Source organism: Pongo abelii, chromosome 12 (assembly GCF_028885655.2).
Source record: "Pongo abelii isolate AG06213 chromosome 12, NHGRI_mPonAbe1-v2.0_pri, whole genome shotgun sequence".
NCBI lineage: Eukaryota > Metazoa > Chordata > Mammalia > Primates > Hominidae > Pongo > Pongo abelii.
The window spans coordinates 47,914,673-47,938,149 of NC_071997.2; positions in this window are offsets into that span (position 1 = coordinate 47,914,673).

Consider the following 23,477-nt stretch of genomic DNA (forward strand, 5'->3'; position numbering starts at 1 on the left):
GAGTTTATTAGGGACTGTATGAGAATACCCTTCACAAGACTAATTTAGAGTCTTTATGACTCAGTGGAGGCTGTCAATCCTAAGTTATTTGACATTTAATTCCTGCTGATGTAAATTTTATATGACAAATAGTTTCATTTAATTGTGTCACCTCTGGCTTATATACACCATAAAAGGTTTCACTTTTTAACAGCCAGCAACAAAAGAGCCCTGGCTGCGAGGGATAATGTCAGGAAATCTTGTAAGGGCACGGCTGGTTGGGGAGAAAAGATCTCTGGAGGGAGGCTGGGCTTAGGGCAGACCTATACCTGTACCTGTGCTTCTGCTAGGAGTGCCTGGGCTGGCAACGGTGCTACTTCCTCTTGGGACCTGGACATATGTATTCTCTTTCCTGGTCTACACACCTGCCTCTCCTCTGACTCTTCCTTTCTGATGAATTTTCCACAAAGCACTTGCTTTGTAACATGCTTTGGCACACACTAATAACAATCATATTTTGTGGAAATTCCCTGACTCTGTGTCTTTGTTTCTTCATCTAAAATCACTATTAAGGAGGATGGCCCGACTGAGTCTCATTAAATACTGAGAGAGTGCTGACTTGTATCTATGTATCACGAAAAAATTGATTGAGCATCTACTATATTTCAGGCTGTGTGGTAGATTCTCTGGAAAATGAGCACCATCTATTCCAAAGAAGCTTTCAGTTGACTAGGAAGCTCTGACATACATACATAAAGAGATATATAGAAAGGCATATGGTGTGCAACATTTTATGATATATTAGGGACTTTCATGTGTCCATTATAACCATACTCTCTGGGTGAGTAGAGGAGATATTTCATTGATGAGGATTCTGAAGTTCATGATGTAACAGCTGGTTTTCCACCTCCAAGGTCTGGTGTGCTGTTCTCATCACACTTTGTGGCCCTGCATCTATACACACACTACAAAGTCCTCCAACAAAATACAAGCTCTTTTAAGATCTTAATAATACAAAATATATGCTGCTCTTGTAGATACCATTGTCGACAATGCCTTCTTCATGATGTTGAGCATATTTTACTTTTTTTAATTATGAAGAAATCAATGTAAAGACTGGTAAATATCATTTTAGCCTTTATGCTGGTATACATTCTAATATCCTACTAACAAAATGCATATAGATTTTTTAGGGCATTCTATATATATTAGACACTTCTCATTTTGAGTAGACTATTCCTTTGTAGTACTAACCTTTGACTATTTGATAGTTCTATTTTCTATCTGAAAGATGTGCTACTTGGCCAATCCTTGGGCTGACTCTCACTACCTGTGCCAGGTACTTCGGACTTGCTCCAACTGATCCATTCACTTTTCTATGCTGTTCTCTGCCTGGGGAGGATGTCCTCTCTGAACTCTATCAGCAGGCTCCTGTGGCTTCAGGAGGAGGCATCCCATTGGCTTTGACCCATGGGGAATCCCTGGCAGGGAATCAGAGGGCTGAAAGAGAGTGAAGCCAGCATGTTGACTTCCAGACTCTATCTGCTTGAAGTTATTTTGGGCTGGCTCTGCAGCTACTGTTACAGAGAACTTCCTTTTCTTCCTGCATCTTCTCCTTCTCCTCGTCCCTTCAAGTCTAAGGGCAGTAACAGCTATTTACCAAAAAAAAAAAAAAAAAAAATCTGAAGTACTAAGGAAACATATGATTTGTAAACAATCTCTTTATTAAATTCTCCTTGAATTATTCTAATCTGAGTGTGGCCTTTGTTTCCTACTGGGACCCTATTTTCTATTGGTATCCTTAAAGAGTTTACGTACCTTGGAAGGCCCATGTTCCATGCATGTAACTGTCTCATGGATTATCCTCACCACTCATAGACATTTTTCAAATTAAAAATGAGCATAGTGACCTAAGTAAGAAAACACAGGGAAAATGTGTGTTAGAAAAAGTAAATGTGACTTGAATGATGAAGGAGGGGTGAACATGGGCAGAATCCACTAACAAGACGTCTTTCTATTTCTCGTCATTGAGTGACTTTAATTTTGAGGTATTTTGAGGTACACAGAATTTCCCCTAGGAACATCTATTTCTAAAACACTTACATATGTTTATTAGGGAAATAGAACAGTACATTTGGAGGAGGCCTGGAATAAATTGGTGATTCACTACTTACTAGTTTTAGCATCTGTTGACCTCTCGGAGGCTCAGTAACCTCGTCTGTAAAATGCAGATAACAATGTCACAGGCCCTTAATAAGTATCCCTATTTCATTATTTGGAGTTTAATGGCATATAAATATATTTTCCAAAAATACATAAATATATTATTGGAACATTTTTCCTAGCCAAAAAAAATTTTCAGGGGTACTTTGTTTTTGTTTTAGAGATAAGAGGAAGTATGGGCTAATTAATATTCACCCTGGAAATTAAGTTCATCCCAAATTATCCATCCATCAAGGTCAAACTATCCAAGGCTGAGACAGTCTCAGTTGATGTTAGCCTGCCGTAAGAAACCTTTTGGATTAAGGATTTTGAAACTGATAACACCACATTGTATCATTAAATGACTTTTTTTGTTGTTGTTTGTTTGTTTTTTGAGACAGAGTCTGGCTCTGTCGCCAAGGCTGGAGTGCAGTGGCATGATCTTGGCTCACTGCAACCTCTGCCTCCCAGGTTCAAGCGATCCTCCTGCCTCAGCCTCCCAAGTTGCTGGGATTACAGGCTCTTGCCACCATGCCTGGCTAATTTTTGTATTTTTAGTAGAGGCGGAGTTTCACCATGTTGGTCAGGCTGGTCTCAAACACCTGACCTCAAATGATCTGCCCGCCTCGACCTCCCAAAGTGCTGGGATTACAGGCGTGAGCCAGCACACCCAGCCTTGTATCATTAAATGAATCTCACCAAAATGTTTAGTAATTAGCTCAGTATCTGCTATATTTTGTCTATGTTTTGTGTGAGGTACTTCAGATATAAAAATAAATAAGCTTTGGTCCTTACTTTCAAGGGGACCCCAACCCAGTTAAGGAGAAAGAGTAGGAGATGACCTGTCAAGATCACAGGTCGTGTCTCATTTCCTTTGTCTCTCCAGTGTTAACATAACTCCCAGTTCATTGCGGGTATCATCAAAGCTTGTTAAATTTGAATAAATTAATTACCAGTAATGCCAGGCATAAGATGCAAAGACACTAAGGATATTAGAAATTCAGAGGCGAGAGAGCTCATTCTGGCCTTAAAGTTTCTCAGAGGTGGAGAAAATCCGTGGCCTTAATAAATGTGCAGATTTGGGTGGGTATAGAGGGGAAGGGTCAGCCCTTCAGGGGATTGTCTGATTATTTGCTTAGTATGGAATCATGAAAATGAAATTATCAAGTAAAATGGTATAAATTTTAATAGGAAATGATTTACAGACACAAATTTACATAGTGGTGATTTTACTAGGACTTGACTTACATGTACAATCCAGAAAGCTATATCATTTTTTAAATCCTAACCAGCAGTATGTGAAAGCACTGTTTCACCATAACTGCACTAACATAGTGTGTTATCTTTTACAAGTATTTATTCACCATAAATAGGATGGTGGCATCATATCTCAATTAAAAATACATTAGGTGGAAATTTTAGTTAACTGAGCAATGTCAGGGTCGAATAAACATAGACTGCGATTACATTGTGGTGAGATGAGGCTGTGAGAAGGACTGCGGCTTGATAAAGAGGCATAGCAATAGGTTAAAAGAGAGCATCCTGGCTAATGCAGGCGGTGTTGACGTGGCTGTTTGTGATATAAACAGCAGAGGGTTAATAGGCTGTGGGAAGCGAGCAAAGCTGGTGTGCAGGAATAGCATGGTGAACAGAAACACATTTGTCATCCAGAGGGGAGGCTACCAGTTGGAATAGCGAGTAAGAGGAAGGTGTGGGATGTGGCTTGTGGTGGCAGGAAAGGGTCACCATAGGCAAGGCAGATTAGGGACTGGGTGGGTAGAGGTCAGATGATTTATGGACACTTTCCTGATGTATCTGAAAATAATAAGGTCAAGCACTGCAGGACAACCCGACGTCACTTAGGGCAAATAAATGGCAGGAGGGCTCAAGGAAATGTCCTGAAATACTGGGGGAGAAATGGGACATTAGGGGAACGTGGAATATTGGAGAAGAGGAAGTATGGTTTAGAGAAAGAGGCGACAAGAAGGGGTTTGTACTGGGATCAACTTGTATGGCTCTTAGGGAGCCAGTAGAGTTCCATGGCTAAGAATATCACTGGCTCCTTCATTTATTAGTCATATTTCCCTTTCTGTGCCTCAGTTTTGTCATCTGCAAAATGGAATTCTTATGGAGTTTAAATAAGGTGTTACATTTAACAGGAGCAAAACGGTGTTGGGCACATATTAAGTATTAGTCACTTTTTTTGGTGGTAGGGTTGTATTGTGGCTGGACGTGATGTTTTTTTCCAGTTTTTGTTATTGTACTATTGTTGTTGGAAATGATGTCTGTATTTTGTTATTGTTATATCAAGGATGAGGCAGAAGTGTACAGGACTGTCCTCTAATCCCTCCCAGCAATTGTAGGATACCCCAGGGGTTGCTGGAAGAAGCCTTCAGTGCCCTATATGAGTATCTCATGCAATTAGCATCCTCCTAATACTTCTAAGTTTTTGGATGCTAGAGTTGTTTTATTTACAAGGTAACTCTCAAAAAATAAGCAAGGCAGGGCTTGGGGTAAATATTTAATGTTTGCTGCAGAGTCTTTCTTACTTGCTGCAGAGAGAGGAGAAAAGTCTGGACTGACTTTATGAACTTAGCCAAAATACAACTCTTTCTGGTAGGCAGCTGGGGAAACCAGCCTGACTTCTGCCTTTCATGAGACCCAGGGGTCCCTAAGTGCCCATTCGTAGTCTTGGCTTAATTTTAGTTTTCTGCTCCTTTATGTTGGGGTTTATGTGGGTGTCATCTGTTTTGATAGGCTTTGCTTCATAAGGTGAGCTTATGAGCTTTGCAAAAATCTCAGCCTCTGATTTTAGTACCCTTTGGCTCTTTGGTTTGACGTTTTTGTTTATCTGTTTGGTCATATGATCTTTCTTTTCTTCTTCGTATGGCCTGATGAAAACAAGTGAACATTTCCTGACAAGTTTAAGCCCAGAGTTTATAGCTTCGGCTATGTTTCTGACTGCTCTGTATTTGTCTAAAGCCAAAGCTGTATGAGAGCCCTGTTTCGCGTGATGATTTGGACAAAGGCTGGAAGGATTTTACCTTTTATGTGCCCAGAGATAGAAGGGCCAAAAGAACCAGTGTCCAAACTCAGGGATGCATTTCAATAGGGGGATGGAGCAGGGCTTCCCAACCCTGGGTTTTGGATAAAAGACCCTTCCAACTTAGATGAAAATAAGTTGCAAAATACATCAAGCAATTATTTGGCTATGAACACCTTAGTCATGGATTAGTTTATAACATTTACTCATTGTAAGTATTTTATCAGGACAAGCCACTTCTGACAAAGGGACAGAAGCCAGGAGAGGTCCAGGAACTGCCTAGGAAGGAAGGGTATGTCCTGCCATAACTGAAGACCCTGGAGAACCAAATAAAGTGCATGCAACGCAGTCTGTGCTTGTTTCTGTTGGAGGTGGTGGTGCTCTGGTTGAGGGAAGAAACTATAAAAGGGTAAAGGGAGCTTAGAAAAGCATTGCAGATCCTAATTGACAATCCTGATCTCACAGTGTTATCTTGGGTTTGCCCTGAATGTACACAAAACTATATAAGAGGCTGATATAGTTTAGCTGTGTCCCCACCCAAATCTCATCTTAAATTGTAGTTCCCAGAATCCCCACATGTCATGGGAGGGACCAGGTTGGAGGTAATTTAATCATGGAGTTGGTTACCCTCATGCTGTTCTCGTGATAGTGAGTTCTCACGAGATCTGATGGTTTTGTAAGGGACTTTTCACCCTTTTGCTCGGCACTTCTCCTTGCTGCCATTATGTGAAGAAGGACATGTTTGCTTCCCCTTTGGCCATGATTGTAATTTTCCTGAGGTCTTCCCAGCCATGCGAAACTGAGTCAATTAAACCTCTTTCCTTTACAAATTATACAGTCTTGGGTATTTATTCATAATAGCATGAGAATGAACTAATACAGAGGCCCTGCAAAACGTTCAATCAATCATCTCATGTGATTAGGAAGAAATCTGGTGGGAAGGAGGCAGATCTAGGATTACCTATGAAAGTTCCCTTCATTACCAGTCCATCCGAGTGGAGGAGTTTCTGCTTCATGAAACAACTTAGGTAGGATTGTGTGACACAATGATTCTTCCTTTCCCAGAAGAATAACGATTCCCTTCTTATCTTTTCATTACTCAGTGAGTTGCCACACATGTTGGTTCACAAATCGTTAGTTGTTTTGTGATCTCAGTGGGTCTAGGGATGGGGCAGAAAGTGTTAGAAGCATAATCAATTGCATATCCACAGAAAAGAATGTATATTATATATATATAATTACTTTTTAAATATCCACTCCAACTAGACTTACAGTCTGCAGAGCACACTTTATTCACCCCTGATCCCAAGGCATTTTTCCAGTTTTTCTATCCAATCTCACAAATCCAGTTCACATTCTGTCTCCTTTACCAATTCTTCTTGTAAGTGTATAACCTGATGTTTCTTCAGCCCTAAATATCCTTTACTGAATGTATTCCAACTTGTCGATTTCCTTCTGGAAGTGTGATGCTCAAATTTTGACATAATACAGTGGGCCTTTTGTATATAAGGATTTCACATCCATGGCTTCAACTAGTCATACATCCAAAATATTCAGAAAAAAATCAATAAGAATAATTCAAGAATAAAAACGATATATTATAACAAGGATTTACATAGCACATACATTGTATTATGCATTATAAGTATTCTAGCAATGATTTAAAATATATGGGAGTTTATGCGCATATTATATACAAATACTATGTTCTTTTATATAAGAGGCTTGAGCATCCTCGGAATTTGCGTCTATAAGAGTCCTAGAACCAACCTCCTACAGATACCAAGAGACAACTCTACATCATATGTGGTCAAATAAATTTTAGCTAAAAATAAAACAGAAAAATTATTTCCCAATTTTCAATATCATGTTTTCATTGGTGCCATTGAAGGTGACAGACGCATTCCACAATGAGCTCTTTGCCCCCTAAAACTTCTGCTCCATATGCATACTCCAGCTTCTTTGTGCAATTGACTGTGTAGATTCAAGTGTAGGATTTACATTTATCTTCAGAGAAATGACATCGTACAAGATTCAGTTCATCACTGTGGCCTGTTGAGATCCATTTGAAACTGGATTATAAAAAATTAATTTCCTTTTCTGCCTAATGTTGTCCATGCATTTGATGAAAGTGGCTAGGAACTTGTAAAAATGTGGGAAAATACTTGGTTGAAGACATACTCCAGTTCAGGAGAGCTGTGCTGATGCCAGTAGGTACTGCTACCGAACCTCATCCAGATCCACAGCAGCCAGAGGAACTCCATTTCTCATTACTAAAATAATTATTATACTCCCAATAGTTAATATTGCTTGAGCCATCAATATATACCTGGCACTATGCTGAGTATATTATATGCATTATCTCATTTATCTGCACAGGAATTCTATGTGCTGCTTAGTATTATTGCCTCATTTTATAAATGTGGAATCTTAGAGTGTTCAAGTTATTTGTCCCAGCTCATTAAGATGTGTCACGGCTTGAACATAGGTCATTCTGATGACAAAACCTGTGTTCTTCACAAGCCTTCTATTTTGGGTTGTAAAGTCCAATGGTCTATTGGTTGTAAAATCCAAAAATTGTGGGTCAAGACTGGTTCTAAATTTATTTCCCCATCTAACAAAAATGCCTCACAGAGGACTTACGGAAGGCATCCAGCTCGGCTTAGCATGTATGTATTGAATGAATGAGTAAATTAATGAATAAATAGATATTGTACCACATTCTTTTTCTTCCTTAAAGTGTGCAAACATCTGGGGACTTTTCTTTCAAGGTAAGACGGCGGATAACGTGAACTCATCTGGAGTACTGGCAAACACAGTCCAGTGGACATCATGAAGGTTTCAGAAAGTGTCTCCTTCCTGGAATCTTTCCTCAAGTTAATGCTAATGGATTTCACGTAGACTAAGGAAAACACAATCAATCTTCTTTTTGGATATATTTTTCTCTGCAGTTTGATCTTTTCTTTTTAATCAAGTAAAAAGTATTTTAGATATTTGGGGGTCTTTGTTTCTTTTCTAAAAGTAAAATCAATGAAGTTAATAGGGTAAAATAGGGTAAGTCTATTGAATGAAAGGAATCTAATTAAGAGGCTATTTTTCCCCCGGCTTATTACCTCTCCTAGTTTGGCTCTTTCTGTGTATTTAACTTAAAAACATTTAAAGTTAACATGTGACAAATTTGACATCTAAGATGTTGAAGGGTGACATTGGGATATGGCCTGCCTAGATTTTTATTTTCACTCTGTTGTTGGCTGCCAGGTTAAGCTTTATTTCTTCTTCACATATCATTTGCATGGAGATATAGTTATTGCCTGTGCCACTTATGTAGTCAGGGCCTGCCAATGCTTTGTGTTTCCAAGGGTGCTAGGAAAATGATGACTCCTCTCCCCTCTTAAACTCCAACTCTCTAGCTTAACTTTCATCTCAGTTAAAGTACAAATTCCTTGGCAGGGTTATGCTAAGTTATTTACACTGTACCCTGTCTGAAACTCTGATTAAGGGAAAGAAATAGAGTCACATGAGAGTCACCAAAACTGGGCAAGTGTCAGAGGGGGTGGTGGTGCAGAATTTGGAATCTTCGGGCCCAGAAGACAAACTCACCTTACAAAATTGAGCAGGGTGACCATTTCATCAGGGATATTAGGGATGCTCATGTAGGGCCTGTACTAGGAGAACCATCATGCTCTTCTCTGTTGGGGAACAGTGGCTCCTTGAATTACTTTCCTGTTGCCTCGTAACAAATGACTCCAACTTAGTAGTTTAAACAACATCCACTTGTTATTCCACAGTTTTGTAGGTCAAAAGTCCAGCTGGGCTTGGCTGGGTTCTTTACTTAAGGTCTCAGGGGACCAAAGTTAAGTTGTTGGTTGCACTGGGCTCTTATCTGGAGGACCTGTGAAGAGTCCCCTTCCAAGCTGCCTCGGGTTGTTGAGAGTCAGTCCCTTCCAATTGTAGGCCTGAAGCCCCTGTTTCCTTGCTAGCTGTCATCTGGGGTTGCCTTTGGCTCTTCGAGGCTTGTGCACATTCCTTCTCATGTTGCTCCTTCCATCCTCAAAGCAGCAATAGTGCATTGAGTCCTTCTCACATTTCAGATCTCTCTGACTTCCCTTTATGTCTTTCTCTTCTCTCAGTAGCTGAAGAAAACTTTATGCTTTTAAAGGCTAATGTGATTAGGCTAGCTCTATTCCGAAAAATGTTAAAATTTTAATGTCAGCTGAATTCAGAATTTAATTACAACTGCAAAATCTGTTCACAGCAGTGCCTAGGTTACTGTTTGATCGAATAATCAGGGAGCAGGAATTTGGGGGAGGTCATCTTTAGAAATTTGCCTGCCACCCTCCTCTTAGTCACTTCTTGGTCCAACAGACAACATTCTAACCTCCACCTTGTGCCTGCATCCACTAAGGAAATGAAGAATAAATCGAACAGCTGCTTATAGAGCTCTAGAATCTAGTCAACTGTGTATCTCATAGTTTTCTCCATGGTATAATTTGTGAACAATCTGTTCATAGTCCATTTAGTTTTCTCTTTTAAAACAGCTACAGAACACCTTGATTTATCCAGTGCCTAGGGCCCATCCTGTTGACTTGGATTGGAGTCGTGTGTGGAGGAAGCTGGAGATGCTTCATGGTGTGTTTGAGAGACTCCCATGCATCTCTGATTTGCCTCTGGTACTGCCCAATCCCTCCCTGGAGAGTATCTGACAACTGGCAGTTAAGACTCTTCTTGAGTTTCCAGCTTCCACCACTCCATAAAGAAAGCCTTTTCACTACAGTCAGATGCAGCCATTACAATAATCTTAGTCAAATTGAGCCCAAGTCTGCTTTCCGTTAGTCTCAGTTGTGGCACTATATAGAATACGCAATTCTAACAGCTCTTTTTTCTTATTATTCTATTTTCTGTTTTGCTATTTTTTTTCTTTGCTGGAATACAGCATGTTTCAGTCAGCTGAGCTTCAGATCATGACCTCTCTCTGAAACAAGCAAAAACTGCCCTTCTTAAACCTTTTCTTCCTTCACATATGCCTTTGCCATTTTTTAAATGTATATTTCTGATGGAGAGCTCTGCAGCCTATGTGTCATGGTAACACAGTGGATGCAGATCGTAAACACCCAGAAACCTCAGTGCACTGGAAAGAACACGTTCAGCTGAGCTGAGTGGGATTTCGGTTCACCTTTCAGAATTAGAGCAGGCTGTGGTGTGAGGGGAGGTTGTGAGGAATTCACCTAGATCATATGACCAGTGTGGGCCTCACAATGCTCCCACATCTGCCCATGCAGAAGCATTCTGGGATGGCAGAAAACCAGGGATCCTCAAAGGGAACAAGCACAAACCTCCATGTTTGTGTAGAATGGGGTGAACGGCTAGTTATGAACCAGAGGCTGAGGTGATCTATTTACATCGCAAGCATGCCTTGAAATAGATGTATATATATAGCATTTTGTGTATTTGAAACTGATGCTAGTTAGAGTGCATGGCATGCATTTCAGATATATTCAGGACTGCAGGAGAGGGCAAATACACAATCCAATGACAATATACCATATTCATGCAGTTGTCAGCTGTTATCACTCTGAGCTTTGAGGTGTGAGTAAAATTGTCTTAGCCCCACATTGAACATCTGGTAGGAAATTTTATGTCTCCCCCCAAATTTGTGTGATTCCCTGGGGCTTCCCCTCTCATGGGCACTTCTGATTAGTGCCTGTCTCTCCTTTAATCTCATTTCCTATGACTGCTCCAGTCCCTCTGCTCTATACTTATCTGGCTGGAGAAATTGGCACTTTCTCCTCCTTTTCCCCCAAACCACTTAAAGAAAGCATTTAAAAATGTAGCAGGTTTTACGGGAGGATTGGGGAGGAGACAAGCTGATTTATAGCAACATTAATAATTCTAATTGGGATATTAGCTATCCCTGTTCTTACATGTCCTTCAGTCACTCAGTCACTGAGAATTTATTACTGGCCACTTTCCTATAGCGCCTATCTCCTGCCACATTTCTTTGCTGTTTCCCCTTTTTCTTTCCATCTTCCTTTCTTTCTTCTTCCTTCTTCCCAAGTTCCTCCAATTCCTGTTCATCTGTCAGTTTGCTCCAAAGTCATCTTCTAAACCATGGCCCCAACTACTACACTCAGAGGAGCTTCCCTAAGCACAATTCTGACACTGTATAGAATAAACCTAAACATGGACAATTCTCTTATGGTAACTCTTTAAATAAAACTTTTTTTTTTTTTTTTACCCACTGTATGTTATTTATTTTCTGAAGGAAATTTATTGTAAAATTGTGCGGCTAAATGGTTGTCTATTGGTCTCCCCCCAGGCTGTGAGTTATTCTAGGGCTGAAAGCTTCTGCATCATTATCTTTGCAGGTGCAGCCTCTCACAGCTCCTCAGCACAAAAGAAAGGCTCAGAATATATTAAAACTGACTTGGCCAATGTTCTGTTTCTTGATCTGCATTGTGGTTATATGGGTGATCTGCATTGTGGTTATATGGGTGTTCTCAGTTTGTGATAATCAATTGACATCTAATATGTTGAATGGTGATATCGGGATATGGCATGCCTAGAGTACACAAAGCACTTGTGATTTGTGTATTTTCTGTGAATGTGTTCTATGTCAATATATATGCTTTTTAAGATATACACAAGATGACAATTATTGACAAGCTAGGGTCATGGACTCCCAGTGAGGAGCTTCCTCCAATAATGAGCTGATTCTCTGAAAACTCTGGCTGCCTTCTCTAGAAATGTTTGGCTCTGCATGAAACAAGCAAAGTTTGTGTTGCCTCCCTATGAGCCTCCCCCATGTCACTGCCTGAGTCTGCCCTTCAGAGCCCTAGAACCTGGTACATTCTTTGCTACCAGAGACTTTGCTCACATCCTTGAGCAGAGTGGTATTCATTTGATTGCTTTTCTCAAGAGCATTATTATTTATTATTATTAATTATGTTGGTAGGGGTTCACTCCACCACTCCCCCAAGTTACAGGAGGATGTGTTTACAGTCTGTGGTCAGGGGTATCGGGTGTTGGAACAGGATGCCAATTCCAGAGGTTGCTGTCTGCTCTGCCTCAGACAGGGGTTTTTAGTCTTGGCTGCACTTAAATCACCTGGGGAGCTTATTCAGCTACTGAGCCTTGGGGCCCTATCCACCTACCCCAACAGAGTCTACTATAATTGGTCTGAATATACAGGTTTCAGAAGTTCCCAGGGGATTCTAATGTACAGTCAAGGTGGACAGTCATTGATCCTGATTTAATCCCCTGGCAGGAGCTGTTGAATAAAGATCTCAGCTAGAATAGGAAATAAGAGGCTGAGAAGCATCCTGATTTTTAGTTCTACTTGGGATGAATTCTCCTCCTGAGCATGTTAGAGAATCAGATATTCTTGCTGTATCATGTAATAATGGGTAAAATTCCCGCAACTCTTGTTTAATCCTCACCCATAGACCAAGTAAGACTGAATAGTTTATAACAGAGAAGGTCTCTTTAGCTGTACAAACAGGTCCTCTCTTGAGTTCTTTTGCTACTTTTATCCAGAGGACAGCAGAAGAGTTAGGAGCTATGCAGTCATGAGTATGTGGTATCTGTCCATATATGACTGTCCCCACTTACTAGGTGGGAGGACAGCTGCCCAGTGTTGGTGGGGCTTCAAACCCAGAGTCCAAACAGAGATCAGGGGAGCACCTCCATTTTAGAGGGGAACTGGCAGAGTGGAAAGGGGAACTGTGCAGAAGCTGTGGACTCAGAAGGCAAGACAGGTGGAGGCAGGTGAGGATACCTCACAAGAGGCTATCCAGGACATACCTGGCACTTTAAGCCAGGCATCCACATGGAACCTCAAGGGTTGGGCTGACATTCCACATCTGACGGTAGGGCTTTGACTTGACTCTAAGGATCTGATGGGGCAGGATCTAAGCCCCATCAGATCTTGCTGCCACTGCTGCCACTGCTGCTGCTAAGCACACTGTGACAGAACTGGCTTGTGAACAAGGCCAGGGCCAGGCCTGCTGCTGAGGGGCACCAGTGGGACCAACAATAGGAGCTGGAGAAGGCACCAAAAGGTGACAAAAGTGAGGCCGTGGAGTGCAGATACAGCCTAGAATTTCATCAGCTCTGAGGCCTGGACTAAGGTGATGCCTTTCTTCCTTCCTTTACCTCTTGTCTAGTTATTAAGTGGTTCACCTGTCACCTAGAGGCTGGACTGCTTTTTGGTCAGTGATGCCTGTCTTTGGTGTTGCAAATGTAACTTCTCTGCTGCTCACATACATGGCAGCTGTCAAAATTCATTAGCCAATCAACATGCCAGCAGTGGTTATTGAAGACTTGTCAGGAAAGATTGAAGGACTTGTCTGTGGATTTCTGGGATAGGTTTTAAGGCTTATCACTAGCCTACCCCTTAAAACCTTCAATCACCTATGCCACCTACCATTCCACCCCTCATGGCTCCTGGTAATCCCTGTGGACTTTCTCTTTTCTCTTCCCTCATCCCCTCCCCCAAATTCTCATTCATGATTTGGAAGAGCTACACTTTTCCTTCTAAGGTCAGGCAGGGAACAACGCTTTCAATTCCATATTTTCCCAGGGAATTGTTTTTCTCTCCTGGTTGTTCCTTGCATAGCCTGTTTGTAGCTTTCTCCTGGCACTGATTATAAACTGCTTTGAGGCCAACATTTAAGGAGTGTTGACAATGTTACTAATGTAACTATTAGTACAATTAGTATTATAATGTTACTAAGTTACATTGCATTGGGCTATTGACTACCTATTTATCTCATATATTCCCCTCAACAATTCTATCCAGTGGGTACTGTGATTAGCCTTATTTTACAGGTGAGAAAACTGAGTTTTAGAGAGGAAGTGGGTGCAGACATGGTGTATAAACCCAGACACTCTCTGCTTGTCTACCTCCTGGCTTAGGGGGTCGTAGAATGCAGGAATGTGTTTTTTTAATGAGATTCACGAATATCTTTTTGTATTCACTAGTTTGCCTCTTATTCTTTCCACGTGGCACTATGACCCTGTTCCTGAATATCCGTGATGTTTGTTGAATTGTTTTCTTTGACTTATGTAAATAGAAAACCTGTAGACTTAGGAAAATGCACTCATCAATGGCTCCCATGAAAACATTTGCTTGTTCAAGTTGAAAATGTACCATTTTTGACCACTGTATATTTTAGGTACAGTACATTTTAGGGATGCCTCTAGAGTATATATGAACAAATATTTTCGTTTGATTTTTTTTTTTTTGGTGGGATTCTTAAATATATGAACAATTTGAGTCACCCCAAATCAGCATGTTGGCTCCATCTGGCAACCCAATCTTATGCAATCCCACTGAAGGAAAACCAAACAAGACAGTGGAAGTGATGGGCTCCAAGTTGGAACAGGAGTCCACTCAGGAGCTAGTTGGGCTCAGGGTGCCCCACCTAGCTGTCCAGATCTGGCCCTCTCAGAGGGAGGTCTTAGAAAATATTTTAAAAGGTTCTCCAAAGCATGGAAGGGCCCTGAGTTGGGGGCCAAGGCAGGATCCTATTGGCCTGGGTGTAAAGTGTGGTATGGACTAGAAATATGTGATAGGCAAGTAATGGCTAATAATTGTGATAGAAGACTTTATAGACATATGTCAAATTCTGTATTCAGTAGGCACTTAAATACCAAACTATATTCAGTAGGTGCTTAATAAAGACCAAAGTATCTGAGTATCATACAAATTACTGTTGAGTGCTAAGTTTATAATAAATTTCCTGCTTTTTCACTTACAAGATCTGTGCTTGGACAAACAACTAAGTTTTTTGAACCTGTTTGCTTATGTCTGTAATGGACAGTGAGAGCTCCCTGACAGGGCCATGTGCAAAAATGCTGTTATGATTACAACAGCCTGCATTTATTAAATTCCTGTTGGGCACCAAGCACTGTTTTAAATGCCTTATATAGATTATCTCTTTCATCCCTCACAATAACCTTTTGAGATGGCTTCTTTTATTCTCTTTTTATAGATGAGAAAATGAGACACAGAGAGGTGACCCCATTAGACATGTGAGTTTAACATCAGGATCATCATGCCATATCACCTGGCTCAGCCCTTCCCATGCCTTGCTACATGGTAAAATTACTTGAGCAGATTTTCAAAGGTACCAGTGACCAGGCATCACCCCCTCAGAAATTCCACTTTAAAAGGCCTAAAGTGGGGCATGGGTATCGATGCTTTTTACAGCTCCCTGGGTGATTCTCATGGCAGCCAGGGATGATAGCTCATTGAGAGCAGGCACACGGTGAACTCAATTCGCATCTCAATCAGGGTGACTCAACCTTGACAATAGCAAATTAGTGACTGTTCCTGTGGGCATTCCAAAAGAAAGCACTTCGCACATATAAGAAATTATCAATCAAGTAACTGTTTTTATGACTGGATGTATGTTAAGCTTGTGCTTGTCTAGGGTCTACTCAGTTCATTCTACTGACCAGAGTATCAGATATATACAGAGCATCTCTGAAGCAGAGGCAGGGGTGGGAAGGCTGGGGGAGATGATGGGGTTCTGGAAGTGGTCTGCTACAGTGGAGAGAAGTATTTTATCAGTGATATTGTTTAGAATTGCTAGGGTAATATGGTTTGGCTGTGTTCACACCCAAATCTCACCTTGATTTGTAATAATCCCCATGTGTTAAGGGTGGGACCAAGTGGAGACAATGGAATCATGGGGGTGGTTTCCACCATACTGTTCTCATGGTAATGAATAAGTCTCATGAGGTCTCCTGATTTTATAAATGGGAGTTCCCCTGCACAAGCTCTCTTGCCTGCTGCCATGTAAGACGTGACTTTGCTCCTCATTCACCTTCTGCCATGATTGTGAGGCCATGTGAAACTGTGAGTCAATTAAACCTCTTTCCTTTATAAATTACCCAGTCTTAGGTATGTCTTTATTAGCAGTGTGAGAACAGACTAGTACACAGGACGTGGTGATAATAGAATATAAATTAACTCTTGATTGCTTTTATTATTGTTAGAATTCTCTGCAAACAATGCACCCCATTATTGTGAACAACAGGGGGAGGACCACGCCCATCCTCTCCCCTTTGGTAGCTACCTCTTGGTATGTTACTGCTGTTCCTTCTAAGCATATCAGCAAATGATAAATTTGAGGTATATGTGTATATATAAGCATTCAAATAAAATTATCCATAATTATATATAAATAGTGTATATTCTATAATGTTAACATTATGTTTATATGTAAATTATTTATAATTTTATTTATGCACTTTTAATAAATATATGAATAAAGTTATATAAGCAAAAATATTTATCACAACAACCTTTTGAAAAAGTACTATTTTCTCCATTTTACAGATGAAGAACTTGAAATGGCGTTGAAAGCATGTGCCCAGTGCTAGGAAGCTCATAATAAGTAGGAAACATTTACTGAGCATTTACTGACTGATTTCCCTGTATTATTTCTCTGAATCCTTTTAAAAATACTATGAAGACATATTATTATTGGTCCTTTTTTAAAGAAGGAAGGCACAGGGAAAAGATAAAAAGAAGTCAAAGTCACAGATGTTAATTTTCCTAGATTCACCCAACCAGGACGTGGGTGAACCAGAATTTCGCCTATGTGGTACGGATCTGATACTATGTTCTTAAATTTGTGCCATACTGCCTTTTGTGTAAGGTAGTAAGAGGAGAAACTCAAAAACTTTTTCTTGGCATACTGCCTCTTCTTTTTCACCCTCTCCACTGTCTTCTTTCTTTTTTTTTTTTTTTTACATTATACTTTAAGTTTTAGGGTACATGTGCACAACGTGCAGGTTTGTTACATATGTATACATGTGCCATGTTGGTGTCCTGCACCCATTAACTCGTCATTTAGCATTAGGTATATCTCGTAATGCTATCCCTCCCCACTCCCCCCACCCCACAACAGTCCCCAGTGTGTGATGTTCCCCTTCCTGTGTCCATGTGTTCTCATTGTTCAATTCCCACCTATGAGTGAGAACATGCAGTGTTTGGTTTTTTGTCCTTGGGATAGTTTGCTGAGAATGATGGTTTCCAGCTTCATCCACGTCCCTACAAAGGACATGAACTCATCATTTTTTATGGCTGCATAGTATTCCATGGTGTATATGTGCCACATTTTCTTAATCCAATCTATCATTGTTGGACATTTGGGTTGGTTCCAGGTCTTTGTTATTGTGAATAGTGCCGCAATAAACATATGTGTGCAAGTGTCTTTATAGCAGCATGATTTATAATCCTTTGGGTATATACCCAGTAATGGGATGGCTGGGTCAAATGGTATTTCTAGTTCTAGATCCCTGAGGAATTGCCACACTGTCTTCCACAATGGTTGAACTAGTTTACAGTCCCACCAACAGTGTTAAAGTGTTCCTATTTCTCCACATCCTCTCCAGCACCTGTTGTTTCCTGACTTTTTAATGATCGCCATTCTAACTGGTGTGAGGTGGTATCTCATTGTGGTTTTGATTTGCATTTCTCTGATGGCCAGTGAGGATGAGCATTTTTTCATGTGTCTTTTGGCTGCACAAATGTCTTCTTTTGAGAAGTGTCTGTTCATATCCTTTGCCCACTTTTTGATGGGATTGTTTGTTTTTTTCTTGTAAATTTGTTTGAGTTCATTGTAGATTCTGGATATTACCCCTTTGTCAGATGAGTAGGTTGCAAAAATTTTCTCCCATTCTGTAGGTTGCCTGTTCACTCTGATGGCAGTTTCTTTTGCTGTGCAGAAGCTCTTTAGTTTAATTAGATCCCATTTGTCAATTTTGGCTTTTGTTGCCATTGCTTTTGGTGTTTTAGACATGAAGTCCTTGCCCATGCCTGTGTCCTGAATGGTATTGCCTAGGTTTTCTTCTAGGGTTTTTATGGTTTTAGGTCTAACATGTAAGTCTTTAATCCATCTTGAATTAATTTTTGTATAAGGTGTAAGGAAGGGATCCAGTTTCAGCTTTCTACATATGGCTAGCCAGTTTTCCCAGCACCATTTATTAAATAGGGAATCCTTTCCCCGTTTCTTGTTTTTGTCAGGTTTGTCAAAGATCAGATGGTTGTAGATGTGTGGTATTATTTCTGAGGGCTCTGTTCTGTTCCATTGGTCTATATCTCTGTTTTGGTACCAGCACCATGCTGTTTTGGTTACTGTAGCCTTGTAGTATAGTTTGAAGTCAGGTAGTGTGATGCCTCCAGCTTTGTTCTTTTGGCTTAGGATTGACTTTGTGATGTGGGCTCTTTTTTGGTTCCATATGAACTTTAAAGTAGTTTTTTCCAATTCTGTGAAGAAAGTCATTGGTAGCTTGATGGGGATGGCATTGAATCTATAAGTTACCTTGGGCAGCATGGCCATTTTCACGATATTGGTTCTTCCTACCCATGAGCATGGAATGTTCTTCCATTTGTTTGTATCCTCTTTTATTTCCTTGAGCAGTGGTTTGTAGTTCTCCTTGAAGAGGTCCTTTGCGTCCCTTGTAAGTTGGATTCCTAGGTATTTTATTCTCTTTGAAGCAATTGTGAATGGGAGTTCACTCATGATTTGGCTCTCTGTTTGTCTGTTATTGGTGTATAAGAATGCTTGTGATTTTTGTACATTGATTTTGTATCCTGAGACTTTGCTGAAGTTGCTTATCAGCTTAAGGAGATTTTGGGCTGAGATGATGGGGTTTTCTAGATATACAATCATGTCATCTGCAAACAGGGACAATTTGACTTCCTCTTTTCCTAATTGAAAGCCCTTTATTCCCTTCTCCTGCCTAATTGCCCTGGCCAGAACTTCCAACACTATGTTGAATAGGAGTGGTGAGAGAGGGCATCCCCGTCTTGTGCCAGTTTTCAAAGGGAATGCTTCCAGTTTTTGCCCATTCAGTATGATATTGGCTGTGGGTTTGTCATAAATAGCTCTTATTATTTTGAGATACGTCCCATCAATACCTAATTTATTGAGCATTTTTAGCATGAAGTGTTGTTGAATTCTGTCAAAGGCTTTTTCTGCATCTATTGAGATAATCATGTGGTTTTTGTCTTTGGTTCTGTTTATATGCTGGATTACGTTTATTGATTTTCATATGTTGAACCAGCCTTGCATCCCAGGGATGAAGCCCACTTGATCATGGTGGATAAGCTTTTTGGTGTGTTGCTGGATTCAGTTTGCCAGTATTTTATTGAGGATTTTTGCACCAATGTTCATCAAGGATATTGGTCTAAAATTCTCTTTTTTTTGTTGTGTCTCTGCCAGGCTTTGGTATCAGGATGATGCTGGTTCACCTTGTCTTTTACTTTTAGATCCCTGTTAGTAATGCACACAGCTTACTGGGTCTCCATTTAATCTCATAACCTCAGCATTTCTTTCTGGTTCAACCATTGGTATCTCAATGTGTCAGAATTGCACTCGTCTGCCTGCCCTTACATCTACATCTTCTCCTGTGTCAGGGGCCTGGTTAACTGCATCAGCATCCATGAGGCTCTCGCACTTGACTTGTACTTTTCATCTGGGAACTGTTTTACTGCCTCCTTAGTCAGGGATGTGGCTGCAGGGCACATAGAGCTGGCCTCCACGCTCTCTCATAATCCCTCTCTGTCTCCTGAGTATCTCCGTGCTTACCACAGTCCTAAATCTTGTGGATTACAGTACAAGGATCATAACATAAACTATAGTATAGGACTATGGTAACAGGAATAAGAAGAAGTTGAATCGAAATGTAGTGGCTGTGTGACTTTGGAGAGGTTAACAAACCTCTCTCCTAGATCCTTTCATCTGCAAAATGGGGATAATGTTAAGACTCTCTAAAGGGAGGCACAAGCTGAAAAAGTGTGGTGGAAAAGCAGTCATTATTACAGGGGATACACTTTTTTGCAGGAGAGAGAGGGCATATTTATTTTGCCTGTTTTTCCCTCTTGATTCAGTGTGAAATGGAAGCCTGGAGTTTGGAGATGTGTTTCATTTCATCTGTGTTTGGAATTAGAAAATGAATATGATCACTGTTATGGACTGAATTGTTTCTCCCCACTTACCAATTCATATGTTGGAGCCCTAATCCCCAAGTTGACTGTATTTGGAATACAGGACCTTGAAAGAGGTAATTATGGTTAAATGAGGTCATAATGGTAGAGTCCTAATCTGATATAACCAATGTCCCTAAAAAAGAAATAGAGCCAGCAGGGATGAAAGAAAAAGCCACATGAGGGCACAATAAGAAGGCAAGCCAAGGAGATAGGCCTCAGGATAAATGAAAACTGCCAACACCTTGATATTGGACTTCAGCCCCCAGAACTGTGAGAAAATAAACTTCTGTGGCTTAAGCTATCTAGTCTGTGCCATTTTCTTATGCCAGCCCCAGAAAACGGATATAATCACCTTTGTGCTACGAATCCTATTCAAATGTGATTGTTCCAGTGTGTTCATTACTGCTTGGCAGCAGCACCCATGTGAAAAAGATTCAGTAACTCTCATGATTTCGTTATAAGAAAGAAATAATCACCTTAATTTACATGCAAAGAATTTTATCTCTAGTGACTCAAACTGCATACATATCATCTTTCTGGAAGGAAAAAAAATCAGTTTTCTCTTTGTACTATACTTCTGGTCTTTTATGTCATTTTAGGGGCCTGACCCTTTAAAAATACTTTGATGTTTGTCCCAATTTTATTTTCATTATTAAATTTCTCTGCCTGGCAGGGATCTGAGGTGGAAGCTTATGCCATCCTCCCCTTTTTAATTAGATGCAGGATTGAGTGACAGATCAAATGATCTTAAATTAATAACAATGACAAATTGCCCTCGGATGGCACTTGTACATAAAAGGAAACACTTCCATTAAACAAATGTTATGTCATCAAGAAACCCATTAATAGCACTGCCAGTGATCATAGCTGTATAATTCTTCTCATCATTCTTAATAACCAGCAAAGTTATAATTGCATATGGAGCCTAATTAAAATTTTCTATCCTATTAATGAGTGCCCAGGCTTTAGATCGCCCATTAAATACTCTGCAAAATATAGGCCATATTCCTTGAGGTCTAGATTTTTAGAAGACATGAGAAAGTATGGACAAAGATGAGATTGGATTATAAAATCTCAATATGCTGCAATTACCAATTGTTGGATATTAGAGATGGAATTGGACTTAAACATTATTTAACCTAATTCTAGTATTTTAAGCTGATTTTTATTTTATACATTTATATCTTTTACATACTCCCAGGCTGGAGTGCAGTGGCATGATCTCGGCTCACTGCAACTTCCACCCCCCAGGTTCAAGCAATTCTCTTGTCTCAGCCTCCCAAGTAGCTGGGATTACAGGCATGCACCACCATACCTAGCTAATATTTTTAGTAGAGATGGGATTTCACTATTTTGGCCAGGCTGGTTTAGAACTCCTGGCCTCAAGCAATCCACCCACTTCAGCCTCCCAAAGTACTGGAATTACAGGTATAAGTCATCATACCTGGCCTAAATTGCCTATTCTTTAAGTAAATTAAGCTTTTACTTAGCGAGTAAACCTATCTCTTTATAAACTCTTTTTCATTTTTACATTTTTTCCCTATCCATTTATTTACATATTGTGGCACAGACTGGCCATAAACTCACCAGACCCACTTTCACTTCTTCCTGAGCACACACATATATCTTATAGTCTCCTTTATCAGGTTGGGGCCAGGGGACATGTGTCTTGTTTTTGGGAATGTCCATGAGCAGAAGCCATGTTTATCATTATAGGTGGGGGAAGTTAAGGGCAATAAGCCTCTTCACCCTCTCACTTTCTATATCTGCCTTCCAAAGGAGGAGGATCTAGAAGATGAGGTACTAGGAAGTGGTAGAGCCACTAGTTGGAAGAATCTGGGGTTTCTAAATCACTGTGTGGAGCAGAGAACACCCAGAATTCCTTGCTGACCTTAATTAGACTATGATATGAGTGACAAATTAACCTTTATTCATTTCAGCCACTTCAATTTCAGAATAATTTTATAGCACTTAGCCAACCATAATGCATACATTTTACCTAATTGTATAAGTAGTTATAATTTTTTGTTTTACTTGTTTTAGATTTGAAATTGCTGGATATAGTTGCTGTATACTGTATAGTTTTCCATGTGCTATAGAGTTATAATTTTTATGCCTGGGTAATGGTCTATGTTAAATGATATGCTGAGTTAACATAATTAATTTTCACATATTGTATAGATTATTCTTATGCTTTCTTCTTTAGGAAATATCTTCATTCATAGGACACGTTTCTTTTGAATTATGTTACCAAATTATTTTTTTACAGTCATGTTCAGTTTGCACTCTCCTTTGCCATTATGAGAATATGAGTTTTAAAATTAAAAATTTATTTGTCCTTTTAAAATTTATTTGATATTAAATAATGCTTTATAAAAATACAGTATATAAATATATTATACATTATATTTAACCTCTTTATAAATATGAACACATATAATTTGTGTTTCTTTAATAACTAGTGAGTTTTACATTTTCCAAATATATTTGCTTACTACTAATAGCTTCTTTGACATAGAGAATTTAATTCTTTCCATTGGGGGGCATTCAACTCCTCAGTTTAACAGATGATACAACTGAGAGGGGAGGTGATTAGTGAGAGGAGGCAATGTTGAGATAATGAATGAGTTAGCACAGAGTTGAGATTTTTAATTTAATACAGGAATTTTTCTATTATAGCATAACTTCCATATTTATGAAATATGGTGTGTCATTCTAGTCCTTATGACTACCATCCTGGAAAGAATGATTATGATATAAATAAAACATGATTTTCACCCTAGATCATCCCTTTTCATTTAATAGAAAAGAGGAATTCAATAAAAGCCTCTGGGCACCCAGTTGAAGCACAGATATCACGGTCCAGCTCACTCCAGCCATACACAGAGTCAAGTACAACAATGTATTTCACAAGCTAGCCTCCTAGGTTTTGTCTATATAACATAGGGGTGAATGTTTTAGATGAATGATAGGGTATCAATGCTTGAATAATTGAGAATTAGAAATGGCAGGAAGAAGGGCAGAGGCATATGATATTTTAGCACTTGTTGGTCATCCTGAGTAGAGAGTTTATCTAGAGAAGTGAGAGATAAGGGTGGAAAGACAAGTTAGACTTGGAGTAATTCAATTCAGTAAATGAGTATTGAGTTCTTACTACATACTAGGCACTGCCCTAGTTATGGGCTAATGGCAGGCAAATCAGATAAAGGTCTTGCTGGAGCTCCTAATTAAATAAGAAAGATTATAGGA